Source organism: Phalacrocorax carbo, chromosome 13, assembly GCF_963921805.1.
Source record: "Phalacrocorax carbo chromosome 13, bPhaCar2.1, whole genome shotgun sequence".
Taxonomy (NCBI): Eukaryota; Metazoa; Chordata; class Aves; order Suliformes; family Phalacrocoracidae; genus Phalacrocorax; species Phalacrocorax carbo.
The window spans coordinates 8543378-8556728 of record NC_087525.1 but is presented as its reverse complement, the minus strand read 5'-3'; the positions used below and the strand labels follow the sequence as shown (position 1 = coordinate 8556728).

General features: G+C 41.8%; 1 protein-coding gene and 1 long non-coding RNA gene across 4 annotated transcripts in view; both read left to right on the top strand.

Annotated features, from left to right (window-relative positions):
• The window catches only part of CABCOCO1 (ciliary associated calcium binding coiled-coil 1), a 236694-nt gene that overhangs the window by 122855 nt on the left and 100488 nt on the right, over positions 1 to 13351 (top strand). The gene's annotated exons all lie outside the window — the stretch shown is intronic.
• LOC135315605 (uncharacterized) overlaps positions 1 to 13351 on the top strand; it is a 78616-nt gene that overhangs the window by 25986 nt on the left and 39279 nt on the right. The gene's annotated exons all lie outside the window — the stretch shown is intronic.

The following is a 13351-nucleotide window of genomic DNA, read 5'->3' as shown; positions in this document are numbered from 1 at the left end:
CCTCACTACAAAACAAAGCCTCTTTCTCTGTGAAGCACTGAAGCTGCTGCTGGCCAGCTGATATCCTTCGGGGTGGGGGGAGATGGGGGAGAAGGCTGCTTGAAAATAACCCTGCCCAGAAAAAAAGAGAACCAAAAGGCCATTCCATGGTATAGATCACTCACTCAGGAAATGCCTGAGTAGATAAATGGACTGTTCAATGTGCCTTTTTGAAGCAACAAAATCAAGCTCCTCACACTCAGAGGAAAATTAATTCAAGTTAAGGGCCTACTACTGATAATCCCCTGCCAACAGCCACCCTGCCATATCATGCCCTGAGCGCTGCTGGTTCACAGCACTTCCGTTGGCGTTAAGGTCAAACCTGGTTGAAGAGGAAATGGGGAACAGAGAGAACTGAGAGATTGTTTAAACAAGATACTCTGTGGGAGTGTCTGATGTCTAAGAAATGACATGGGGGAACTGGTATGTCTAATTGTTCATGGAGTTCCTAAAAGTGCAGATGTCATAAACTTGGAAAGATGATGATCAGTGGGACGTTCCCACAATACCATGTATTCAAGAAGGGTGTAGTGAGCTTTGCTGATAGCTTGTAGTTCTGCATATTAAAGACATTTTGGAGCTGAACTGCTTTACAAGGTAATCTCAATCCAGACTTCACACTGGTGGAAGTCCCAATCTTAAGTAGGAAGAATATGTAACATTGACTCTGCCTAGATGACTAGTGGACCATGATGGCAACACAACAGGCTGAGTAGAGGGAGGAATTAGATAGGTATGGATTACTTCAGTTCTGAGCTCCCCTGAAATGGGGTTCTTAATGTGCTTAGACTCAGCATCCTCGCAGGAGAGGACAAGCCAGAGTTCTCTACCGTTGCTTTGCTCAGCTTCAGAAAGGAAAACTAGAGACCTGTCAGGAAGTTTGTTGAAAGTAAGACAGGTTTAACTCTTTGTAGGGAGTATGGATATTGTTTCCGTAAATCATGTTGGAAGTGCAGAGAAAATAACTGTGTATCAAGAAAAACTTGAGAAAGAGTGAAAAGAAGCCAGCATTGGCAGGGTAAATGAGATTGCAGGAGCAAGAAGGCATACTTCAAAATGCTGAAGTGGTGTCCGGATGAAGAAAACTGAAAAGATTATAAACTCTGGCAAGTTAAATGTATACACATGATAAGGCTGGCTGAAGGAGCGTGAGGGACAATTGGCAAAAAGCATAATAACAGACATTTTAGTTATCTGCTCAAGCATCATGAACGGGAAGTCTGCCAGGGAATTGTTATGTCAGTGGATGATCAGGTGACACAGAAACCCTTGAGGTGATAAGGCTGCGCAGGAGGAGCAGATGAACTCTTTGGAGTCCCAGCATGAGTACAGATGTGCCTGGTAGCATGGGACAGCACTGACTCCTGCACAAAAGCTTATACAATTAGTGTGTTTTTTACTTATGATGTTAGATGTACTGGTGTTCCACTAATTCTGTTCTTTTCATAGTTTCTACTAATGTGCAACTTACAGTTGTCAGGCTCATTGATTACAGGCTGGGGAGAAACTTTGTGTTTACCTTGTTCTTGTACTCTTTCCCTGAGCATGGAGTCAGGACCACTGCTGGAAGCAGACAGTGGAAGCAGACCTTTGCTCTGAGCCAGAATGGCTACCCTACTAGAGTAGAGACTTTCTAGTCTCTAAAGAAACTGACCTGGAGTGAGAGCAGTGCAGTTTATGCATGTGATAGGTTGGTAGTGTTGGTTGGATCCAAGCTCAAAGCAAGACTCGTGTCTGTATGGAGTGCTCTGCTAATGATACTACCCTCTCCTTTTTTCTGTCTGGAAACCTGTCCGTGTGGGTGCTGAGAATTGTCTGTCTGGGAACCTCTGAGGGTTAGATGCTTCCAGATGAGTTGCCGTTCTCTGTCAAATCCTGGACATGATGGTGTCAACATGTCATGGTGTGTGGGATTTTCATCCAAGACACGTTGGCAAGACGTACTGTGTGCCTCTTCCATACAATAGCCAATTGCAGCATGTCTGATGCATCTGGGAAATGTTAAACCTTACTGTGCCTACAGAACTAGTGACCTGCAGGAGTACGAAATTGGCACTTCAAAAAGCTGTGCCACCAAATCTTTGCACGTGCGTTTGCCTAATTTCAGCTTTTAGGCTGAGTCATTATGCTGATGTCACTAAACAGACTCCAGAACCGTGAGAAATTTGAAATTGCACCAGTTCCCAAGAAGAAACTAGGGTTGGAGAATGGATCACAAGCTGAATGCGAGTCAGCGGTACCACGCTGTTGTGAAACGGATGGTCACGTTAGCACGTACAGAACTGAAACCTGCAAAGTGTCTGCTCTTCCCCACTTGGGAAGGCCTTAGCTGAAGTGCTGCCCTACTTTTAGTCGATGAAGGAGAATCCAGTGGGTAAGTGCAGGAGTGTTTCTATAGTAGGAAATTAATAAATTGCATAAACAAACGGTTCACTTTAAAATAGCAAAAGTGACGTCCTTATTAGGTTGCAGTGCTTGTAGGATCAAAAGACCCCTGTTCAGGCACATGGAACAGTGTAGTTTGGACAGGAGTGCAGGGGTTGGAAAACATGTGAGGAGGAATCCCAGTACAGAAGTTCTGGGGCTTTTGGTGATCGTGTGCAATGTTTGGTGGTGTTGTGGTGGGGATTTTTTGTTTTTGTTTTGGGTTGGGTTTTTGGTTTGTTTGTAGTTTGTTGGTTTTTTTCTTTTTAAGCAGGAACTCTGAACAAAGGAGATTGTCTCAGAATTTACTTCTGTTGCTTGCTTACAAACTGGAATGTTTTGGCAGTGAAACTTGAGGTGGTGGTTATTTGCCATCTTCAGTTCAAGAGGCTTTGAAGATTTGATTTACAATATTCATAAAGAAATAATTACAGGGTATTAAGCAAGTAGCTGAAAGAGACTGGGGATGAGAATGGGTCATAAATTCAATGTGCAGCAGCAATGTTGTTCTGCTGTGAAGGAGGCACCCTGGGATGTATAAACAGACCTGTAACATGCCAGATTTGAGTTATTACCTCTGCTTTCCTTGATGCTGGGAAAGATCTCAACTAAACCACCCTAATTCAGGTGATGAGTTTCCAAGAGAGAACTGATGGGATCGAGTGTCCAGAGAAGAACAAGACTGCTGAGGAAAGAAAAAGGGGGTGCTGTAATTCAGTCTAGAGAAGAGAAAATTGAGGAGAGATGGAAGTGCTTAAGTGTTCAGGAAGCTGTTGCAGGGAGGCCAGGAATAGTCTGTTTCCTAGTCCCAAAGCATAGGGAAGGAAGTAAAAGGCTTAAACAACAGAAAGCTTGCAATTAGATGTCTGGAGACCTATCTCACTAGGAAGGACAGTGAAGCACTGAAATAGATTGCACTGAGAGATGTCGAATCTCCATTGTCACAGGCTTTTAAGCACAGATTAGGGAAACATCTGTCAGGAATGACAGCAGTTTAGTTGATCACACTGTGGGGCAGAGGCCTGACTAGAAGATCTCTGGAGGTTTCTCTAAGCCTTATCTCCTAGGCCTCTGAGGGTTATTTCTTTATTATCTGATCATTGTCTTGAGTCTCTGAGGACAGTTCCTGCTTAAATTAAATCTGCTTAATTTTACTTCCAGTAGGGTTCTTGAAGAAGAAGAAATTGTTCTGTTTTCTGAATGCTTGATTGCAAACTGTGAATAATTATGACAGCCTTATAGACAGATCACAACAAGTGGCAATTAACATACATGTTGAAATGAATGGGAATGATTCAGTTTTACATGTGAAACAAAAAAAATATATCTATCCGATTCTGTCATAAGTGAAAGCCTGACTCTTGCTGATCAAATGTAAGAAGGGAAAGCCAAATCTTTCAAAACATGATATGTGATAGAAGGTACTAGCTATAGCTCAGTAAGGGTGTGAAAGAAATGGATAAAGGAGTGAAAAAACAGAGTATAAAAAGATTAGCTCTTCAGTAAAGAGCCAATATGACTGCAGAAGCATTAAAATCCCTGCAGGAGATTTACTGAGGACTCTGCCCTGAATTAGAATTTGATATAAAATAACTTAACTGAAGTCATACAATTTCTGTGCCATTTGTAGCTGAGTTAATAGCATATGTTCCTGGAGGATTACAGTCAATGATTAAGGAAATTAGGTTTTGTTTGAATTTAATTTAGTTGTATAAAGCTGCTACAATAATTTACAGCTTTGATATTTAATATTTAATAACCCAGATCTTAAAAGAATCCGAGATATAGCAATGTCATTATATATTGAAATATTATCCCCATAAGTCATTTATATTTGCTAGTTGATAAGAATGTTCATCAACTAGATGGGCTCAACAGGAGCTACTTGATAAAAACCAATGCAGTTTTACAGGTGGTGGTGGGGAAACCTTTCTGTGTCTGTTATCCAGTAAATCATAATTCACTTAAAGAACTTTGCAGTCTCAGTTTCAGTAATCACAAGAATATACCTCTTGATAGTTTTCTTTCACCTAATTTCCTAGCTTTTGGCTTTATGAACATTACAAATCCTGTCTCTTCTTTCCTATAAGCCTGATTCTGCTGCTTCCCCTGCTTCCTATTTTTTTTTGTTAAAATGCTTTCCTCAGTCTCCAATTTAGCAAGCCATCCTGCCTCTGTTCAGAGAAAGGAAGCATGTAAAAGAAATCCGCATCTGAAAATCCATCCCACAGTATTTTCAAGCACCTTCTATTTGCCACTAAGTTTATAAAAGCCACAAGACGTGGTCTAAATCCCACCCTGTACCCATGCCACCAGCTGCAGAATCCAGTCTCAAAAAATACTTGTACAAGTTTATCATCCAAAGTGCAAAACTGCACCGTATGGAGGAAGAGAGAAAGTTGCTGGCCACTGGAAGCCTTTTCTCATTTTCCTCTCTGTAACCTGGACATAATTTTAATTACATGCTTCCCTTTTTGTGCTTGTAGTCATTTTTCTCCTTCTCTATACCCCTTTCTTGGAGAAGGGGGCCCGTCAATGGTTGGCTGTTTTGGATAGCTACCACCTATTGTGGGTCACTGCCTTCCAAGATGTAGATCTGATTCAGAAGAGTGAGCTTGGCACAAACTTCAGTTCATATTTTAATGCATTGCGAGTGCAGCCTGTTAGAAAGGAAAGTGAAAGCAGTTACTACATGGCATTGTCAGTCATTAATGGGCATGGGTCTGCAATGAGCACTAGGCCCGTGGCCACAGTGTCAGAGGGTGGGAGCTGGCAGATCTCCACTGACATCAAAGCTTCTGCAACCCCAAAATATGGCACAGAGGGGTATGTTTTCCCCTCTGTTTAAAGCTGGGCGAAAGCACATGAGCAGTTTATAGCTCTCTACAGTTATACATCATTTCTGTTGGTTTTATATTTCAGAAAAAGCCTTCTGGAAAGACTATTTTTTTTTCTTAAAGAACTAGGAGGAAAGAAACCCCAGTTTCAAGAATTTTATTAGGATTTGTAATTCCTCCTCCAGTCTGGGCTCTAGTTCTGAGAACACTCAGGAGTTCTGCAGCACTGCATATTTCAAAGAATAGAAACAACCTTGTTCTGCAGGCACTATTTCAACCATGGTGAAGTGGGATAGCTAAAGTTACACTGAAAAACTATAGCATTCATCCTTAGCAAAGAGGAAAACTTTCCAATTTTGGCTAGGAATCCTTTGAATGGTCTTGTAAGTCACTGCCTTTCCTGTTTTCTAGTCTAAGAATCATGTGATGACCCCACAGGAAAAATGTTGTTTGGGTTTGGGGCACAATGGAAAGGTGGCTGGGCGCAGGTTCCAGATGCAGCTATTGCTAGTGAAAAGGTCAGCTCCCTTCCCAGATGGGACACTAGGCACACAGGCAAAGCAGTTCAGCATTTATAAGACAGTTGTCAAGATAAGTCTGTAGTAGTAAACACTACTTTTGTTTACACTGTGGGTACCTCTGCACAGTATCTTACAACTAAGTTCTTCCTCCATGATCTGTGTTCTGGCAGTAATTATCATGGCACCGAGTCTAAGCTAATGGGTCTGAGGCCAAGCTAATACAACCAGTGTCTCACTACAGCCTGGTTTCTCTGGGTATGGTGTCTGGTAATTACAATCGTTATGCTTCTCATAAACTCAAAGCATAAGAGAGTTTGATCAGTTAGCAAAATGCTGAAGAAAAAAATAATATATGTATATATATATATAAATCCACCCCCCCCCAACTGTAATGTTAGTACTGGGTATGTGATAAGACAGGTATCTCACAAGGTCAGGCTGTATCTCATTCAGGGAGTCATGGAAGGACACTGGCTTCTCCACATATCTGTGCCTGATAAATAGTGTCTCTATTGATATTTCTTTTTTAAATATATTTTCCATGACATGAAGGTTGTGTGTAGGCTATGGTACTAATAAGCCGCTTTCCTCCCTGACAATACTGGGGCCCAGTATTGACCTGCATATATTTGTAAGCATGTTTTTTTCCTGTCCCGACATGCGTTCAGGATTTAATGAAGAAATTAATACTGAAGCTGCGTATAAAACTCCTTAATATTTCTACAAGCGAATTTGTTAAGCTGGCTGTTTAATCTCCATGTTGGAAAGGGCTGAAAGACTGGACTGTGCCACAAAACACAGGTTGGCAGATTGGGAAATCATTGCATGAATGCAGACAAGGGGAGGGGGAGTGTGTAAAGGAAACAACTCTTCCCTCCACAAAAAAAACCCCTCAGTCACAATCTGCTAATCATATTCATCACCACTGCAGTAGAAATACAGTGACATGGGTCTTTGTCTGAGAGCAAGGCTTCCATAAAGCTGTCAAGATGCTTAATTATGTTCTTATGTGGCGTTTGACTGCTACAGACCTGCTAAGTAAAAAAAAATAAAGTATGATTAGCAATACTCTTTTTGAACCAGAATACTGTACTGACTTTCCTGTCCTTTTGTTATCAGGGAAAACTTTCTCAGGACAAAAATTTCCACATATTTTTTGGTTGCAAAATACATTCAATTTTACAGAAAAGCCTCTTCCCAAAGGCTGCAGTTTCTGAACAAACCATCTGCTCAATCATTTTCTTTCCTGGCAAAAAGAGAGGCTGAGTGCCAGAATTTTTTCCTATGATGTTTACCCATAAGTTATTAATACCTATCTGACACCCATAGAGATTGTAAACATTTTTCTTTTATTGAGAAAAACAATATTGTTGAGTTGTCTGACAATATAAAAAAATGAGTGAGAATTGTTTCTGATCACCCCCACCGCACAGCTAACAATGCCAGCTTGTTCATAAATAATGTCATCTGTTGCCTTCTCTCGAGTGCTCTATCCCATTGACTATACTTCACTTGTCCTTTATTTGAGACATCCGTCTGTGCTGTCTATGCTCTCAATGACTTGAGAGACTTGAATAAAGAGAGCTTATATGGTGTAATAGGCACGTACAAATATCTTCTGGAGTTTAGACTCAGCAATGTCACAGTATGTTCCTAATGGTCTTTAAATTGCCTTGAAGTCAAATGTCAATTCTGAGTACTGCTTATGGGAAAAGTCACACATGGAAAAGCCAGTTTAAAAAAAAAAAAAAACAAAAAACAAACAAAAAAAAACCAACTAATGATCCCAGTGAATCGCTACTAGTTCTTGTGAATTTGCTGAGTCTGATAAAACACTGTTTGAAATTGCAAAATCTTACTTGACAGTAGAACCTTCAGCATCTGACAAGAAAAAATAAGGAAAGGTTTTAGACTGAGTTTCATAATGATCTGTTGACTTCCACGTTTAGTAACAGCACTACAGGATTCAAATGAGAAGACAAAAGGAAGGGTCTGTTGCGTTAGGTCTGGCAGGCATTTATGGCAGCTTTTCTCTGAAGGAATTTGAGGGTAAAGTTTAGGAGTGCATCAGATTATTTACTGTACTAAATGACAGTCAGAGGACAAAACCAACATAGTCTCATCAGGCTTTATTTCCTTTTTTTTAAGAGCAAAAATTAACTATTTCATCCAGGAGTTTTCACTGGAGTATTTCAGTTATGCCAGCTTCTGTTAACAGTTTCATCAGGGGAAGATAGTCCTATTGCTCTTTGAAATATCTTGGCTGATTAATATTCTCCACTATCCCCGTTGACTAGGTGCTGTGGAGTCCCTGTTCTGGAAGTTTGATTGGGATCTACTCATTTTAGTGTTTTAGCATTAACTTTGTAGAAATCAAAGTTTATCCAAACGTGGTATATTTTTAGAAATCCTACTAATTGATTCTTTTTGTTGGTAATTGAATCAGAAAACAGGGGATCTTCTAGAACAGAATACATAAGATTCTGTCAGTTTTCTACCTGAAAGTCCCTTTCAGTGTCTCAGAGACAGACAACACAGCTCTGACATGCTTGTTGGAGGATTTGAGGAGAGAGGTAACTTGTTCACAGAAGGAGTTTTTATTATTTTGACTGCACCAAGTAAAACCAAAGTCTTTTAGAATAAGCCCATTAAAATGTAGAGCTCAGAGAGGCTCAGCCCAGAGAGCGCTGTCATATTTAGAAGTTCTACAAAAATGGGCCACAACTGCAGTTACATCAGAAAAACCCTGCTTTAGTAATTACAGCTACTCTGTGTGGTTTGAGTTCTGTGTTCTTTTTGGGTATGTGGGAGGGTTGTTTTTTGGGGTGTATGTGCTTATTTGGTGGGAGTAGGAATGAGAGAAAAAGAGGTAAGCAGGGATAATGGAGGCCTGATCAAGCTATCCAGAACTGCTTTTATTGCACAGAGGTAGTATAAATCATATGGTAAGGTACGTTAGTTTGAAATGCAGCCCAAAATGCCCAGAAGCTCAGGATCCTGATTTACAGTACTCTAGGAGCTGAAGACACTTTGCCAATTCTTTCGTTCTTGTGGTGAGTCAGGAAATATTTAGTACTTAAGAATATTGTGAAATCTTGGGCTTTTCTTAAAGTCTGTCTAACTCTGGCAGGAGAGAACTTTGCAACTCTGAGACTCAGAAGACCTTTATTCTTTAAATTTACAGAATGCGTGGGGCAGATCTGGCTCCTGATCTTTGTGGCAAGTAACGTTGCCTTCTGTGACCCTGAATTGCCTTGACTGTTGTAGACATCAGATAGGTAACGCTTACTCAGCTGTGGTAGGCATACAGGAGCACTGAGCAAAGTGAACCGCTGGTGCTACAGAATTGGAAATTGAAATCAGTATGCCAAAACTGAAGCACTAGTATGACAGTGAATGGCACATTAGCATACGATTTATAAATCGTAATTTGGCATACTTTGAAGAAATATGTGTAAATGACATCCACATTCTGAGATACTGATGTTACAATATAGATACAGTTTCTGTGTAAACTTTATGTTTAAAAAATTAACTCATCTTTATGGCTTGACAGGTAGGTTTTTTCTCCAAACTCTCTTATGCATGTTTGGTGGCAATAATTAGCTAAAGTCTGTGAACTGTCATGCACGAATGAAATGGTTAGTTTTCAAATAAAATACACTTCTAGAATGGAGAAGGCTCCACCAGAAAAAAGACAGGTTATTTTTTTTTATTACTCATTGTTGTCATTACTTACTATCTATGAATTGCTTTATTACACTGATAGGACAGTATGAGCAGGACTATACTGGTATTTCTCATTTATGAATCTCATGTTTTGTCGTTGTATGTTAATAGCTGTCTTGTGACACCGTTTTATTCTGCACAAGTATGTTTAATGAAACTATCCCAAACTGTTTTACTGCATATCACCCATTCAAAGGATTAAAGGGTAGTGGGACCGTGACTTCTCAGAGTCTGTAGCAACAGCCAGGGAGTTTATTCAACTTTGCATCTTATTTCAAATCAGAGGAAAAAGTTGTTGTACCAGATGTAGAAATTAGGTGGTGTTAGTGCATAATGAGAGGTCAGTCATAGCTAAATTAGGAGCACCAAGACAGGCACAACTTGAGATACACTGAAAGAGGCATCTGTAAAGGAAGAAGTGAGCCTTGACAATGAGAGCCAGGCTCTGAAATGACTCGTGCTGTCGGCTGCTACGAGTTCAAGAATCTTCCAGTGTGGTGGCTGGATATGCATTCTTGAACTTGTAATGACAGTTCATGAGCCTGACAAGGAACCAGAAAGGCAAGACGTGGCTGAGATTTCAGATAAGGCAGAATTGAAAATGTATTGGATGTGTTGAAGAGCAGATTTACAAATGTAGCAGGGGGTGGAATAGGGCAGCATTGTTTAGGATGATGTCAGTAGTGAAGCATGAGTTAATATATCTAGCAATAAATGGAGTACATTGTGCAGTATCCTAAAGAGACATACTACATACCCTGGAGGATGTGGACAAACTGTCCACCCATTCCTGGCAAGCTCCACAGTTTTAAAGTCCTACATGCCAAGGTTACAAAACTGAACACTTAAAGAATGAGGCATTTGGGAACTGAAACCAGAGCTGCATTATGCTGGAGATAAATATATTTACAATCAAAGAACTGAGTAAAATAAAGGAGGAAAAAAAAACCCAAAAAGTAGAGAGTTGGTTTCTCATTAATCTGGAGTTCCTGGCTCTTCCTTTTGGATTTTGAGGCAGTTACCCAAAGGAAACAGAGAAGTCATAGGATAAAGGATACCATGGTAGCAGAGATGCTTTACAAACTCAGCTGGGGTGGGGTTGGTATTTGGTGGTGGTTTGGGGTTTATTTTTTTGTTTTGCTTTTGGGTGGGTTTTCTTTGGGGGGGGGGGGTGTGGGTTGTTTGGTTGTGTGGTTTGGGGGGTTGTGTTTGGGGTTTGTTCTGTGTGTGGGTTTTTTTGTGTGTTTCCCCCCCCCTCCCCCATCTGCTGTACTGCAGGTTTGTGCAGGCCCTCAAGCTCATCCTTTTTCCATCTTCCTCTCAGTAATATGAATAGCTTTTTAGTACCAGCTTTTAAAAATGTTTCTTTTGGTAGTGCTTCTGACCTCTTCAATCTATCACCACCAGAAGTCAGTAAGGGTGAGGACGTTATGCCTTTGCTTACTCTTGATGCAATTTACCTCTTAATTTGCATGAATATCGCATTCCAAAAGGAGGATATTCTTTGTTTTAAGAACAAGATATTTAGTCATCATCACCCATGTATCGTACGCTAACAAAACTGGTAAGAGGAGAAATGTCACAGTAAAACATATTAAGTAAGAGACACTTCATGGAATATGGAAAATATCATCATAAGTCAAAATAATTAGCCTTGGAAAACTGGCAACTGCCACTGCTATAAATACAGCTGTACCAGAGGTTAAAAAAGATGTCTTCATGGAGGTATTTAAAGGTATTTTAATACTTCTGTCACTACAGTAACTACACACCATCCATGGGTGCAGCTGTAAAATGCACGGCTATGAAATATGAAAGATCTAAGAACAGAAAAACCTTATGCATCTTTCTTTTGCCAGGCATTTATTCTGTAAAAAAGAAACATCCTTTAATATATAGGGTCTGTGTCCCTGATAAACTTGCAGGGACTTAAATTGGTGTCTGTATTCCATTTCTTGCATTAGCCTCCAAGGGCAAGCCTTTAATGGAGTTTTGTTCTCTCGTATTTGCACGTAAGCAGCTTTGAGGTAGCAGGATAGGCAGAGCTGGTCGATGGGTGTTGCTCAGGGACCTGTTCTAGACAGGATGTCTGCATGGGCAAAGCTACCAGCATAGGAAAGGCAGATGCACTGTAAAGCTTTGGCAGATAAACCGTTGCTACGTCAAGATGGTGTCTACTGGATTGGAAGTGGTTTAATGCATTGATGTGTGCTGGTCTGAAGCCACTAAGGAATGAAGCTAAACAGACTGAAAACAGGTTGATGGATCAAAAGCCTTTTATGGCTTTTGAGGAGACGTAGACCAGGAAATCCCTGCAAGTCTCTGGGGCAAAAAGGAAAAAAGTATCTGGGTGTGGCATTTTGTCACAGAGAATGCCATATTGCCCCAGGTTTTCAGGGATGCTCCTGTTAGCCAACCTTATATATAACAAAGTGATCACAGAATCACAGAATGGCAGGGGTTGGAAGGGCCCTCTGGAGATCATCTTGTCCAACCCCCCTGCTTGAGCACCCAGAGCAGGGGGCATAGGACTGTATCCAGGCAAGGTCTGAATGTCTCCAGGGAAGGGACCCCACAGCCTCCCTGGGCAGCCTGTGCCCCTGCTCTGGCACCTGCACAGGGAAGGATTTTTTTCTCACATTGAGGTGAAACTTCCTGTGTTCCAACTTGTGCCCATCGCCCCTTGTCCTGTCATTGGGTACTATTGAAAAGAGCCTAGTCCCATCATCCTGACACCCACCTTTTACATATTTATAGTTATTGATGAAATCCCCCCTCAGTCTTCTCTTCTCCAGGCTGAACAAACCAGGGTCTCTCAGCCTTTCCTCATAAGGGAGATGCTCCAGTCCCCTGATCATCTTGGTAGCTCTCTGCTGGACTTGCTCAAGCAGTTCCATGTCCTTCTTAAACTGGGGGGCCCAAAACTGGACACAGTACTCCAAATGTGGTCTCACTAGGGCAGAGCAGAGGGGGAGGATAACCTCTCTCGATCTGCTGGCCACACTGCTTTTAATGCAGCCCAGGATACCGTTGGCCTTCTTGGCCACAAGGGCACATTGTTGGCTCATGGTCAGCTGCTTGTCCACCAGCACTCCAGGTCCTTCCTGGCAGAGCCGCTTTCCAGTAGTTCAGCTCCCAGCCTGTACCGGTGCATGGGGTTGTTCCTCCCCAGGGGCAGGACCTTGCACTTGCTCTTGTTGAATTTCATGAGGTTCCCCTCGGCCCAGCTCTCCAGCCTGTCCAGGTCTCGTTGGATGGCAGCACAGCCTTCTGGTGTATCAGCCACCCCTCCCAGCGTGGTATCATCAGTGAACTTGCTGAGGTTACGCTCTGTCCCATCATCCAGGTCACTGATGAATATGTTGAACAGGACTGGACCCAGCACAGACCCCTGGGGAACACCACTAGTGACAGGCCTCCACCCAGACTCTGCTCCGTTGATCATGACCCTCTGAGTTCTGTTGTTGAGGCAGTTCTCTGTCCACCTCACTACCCTCTCATCCAGCCCACACTTCCTTAGATTGCCTGTGAGGATGCTATGGGAGACAGTGTCAAATGCCTTACTGAAGTCAAGATAGACAACATCCACTGCTCTCCCTTGGTCGACCCAGCTAGTCACACCATCGTAGAAGGCTATCAGGTTGGTCAGGCATGATCTTCCCTTGGTGAATCCATGTTCACTGCTTCTGATAACCTTCTTTTCGTCTACATGCCTGGAGGTGACCTCCAGGATGAACGGCTCCATCACCTTTCCAGGGATGGAGGTGAGGCTGACTGGCCCATAGTTCCCCAGGTCCTCCT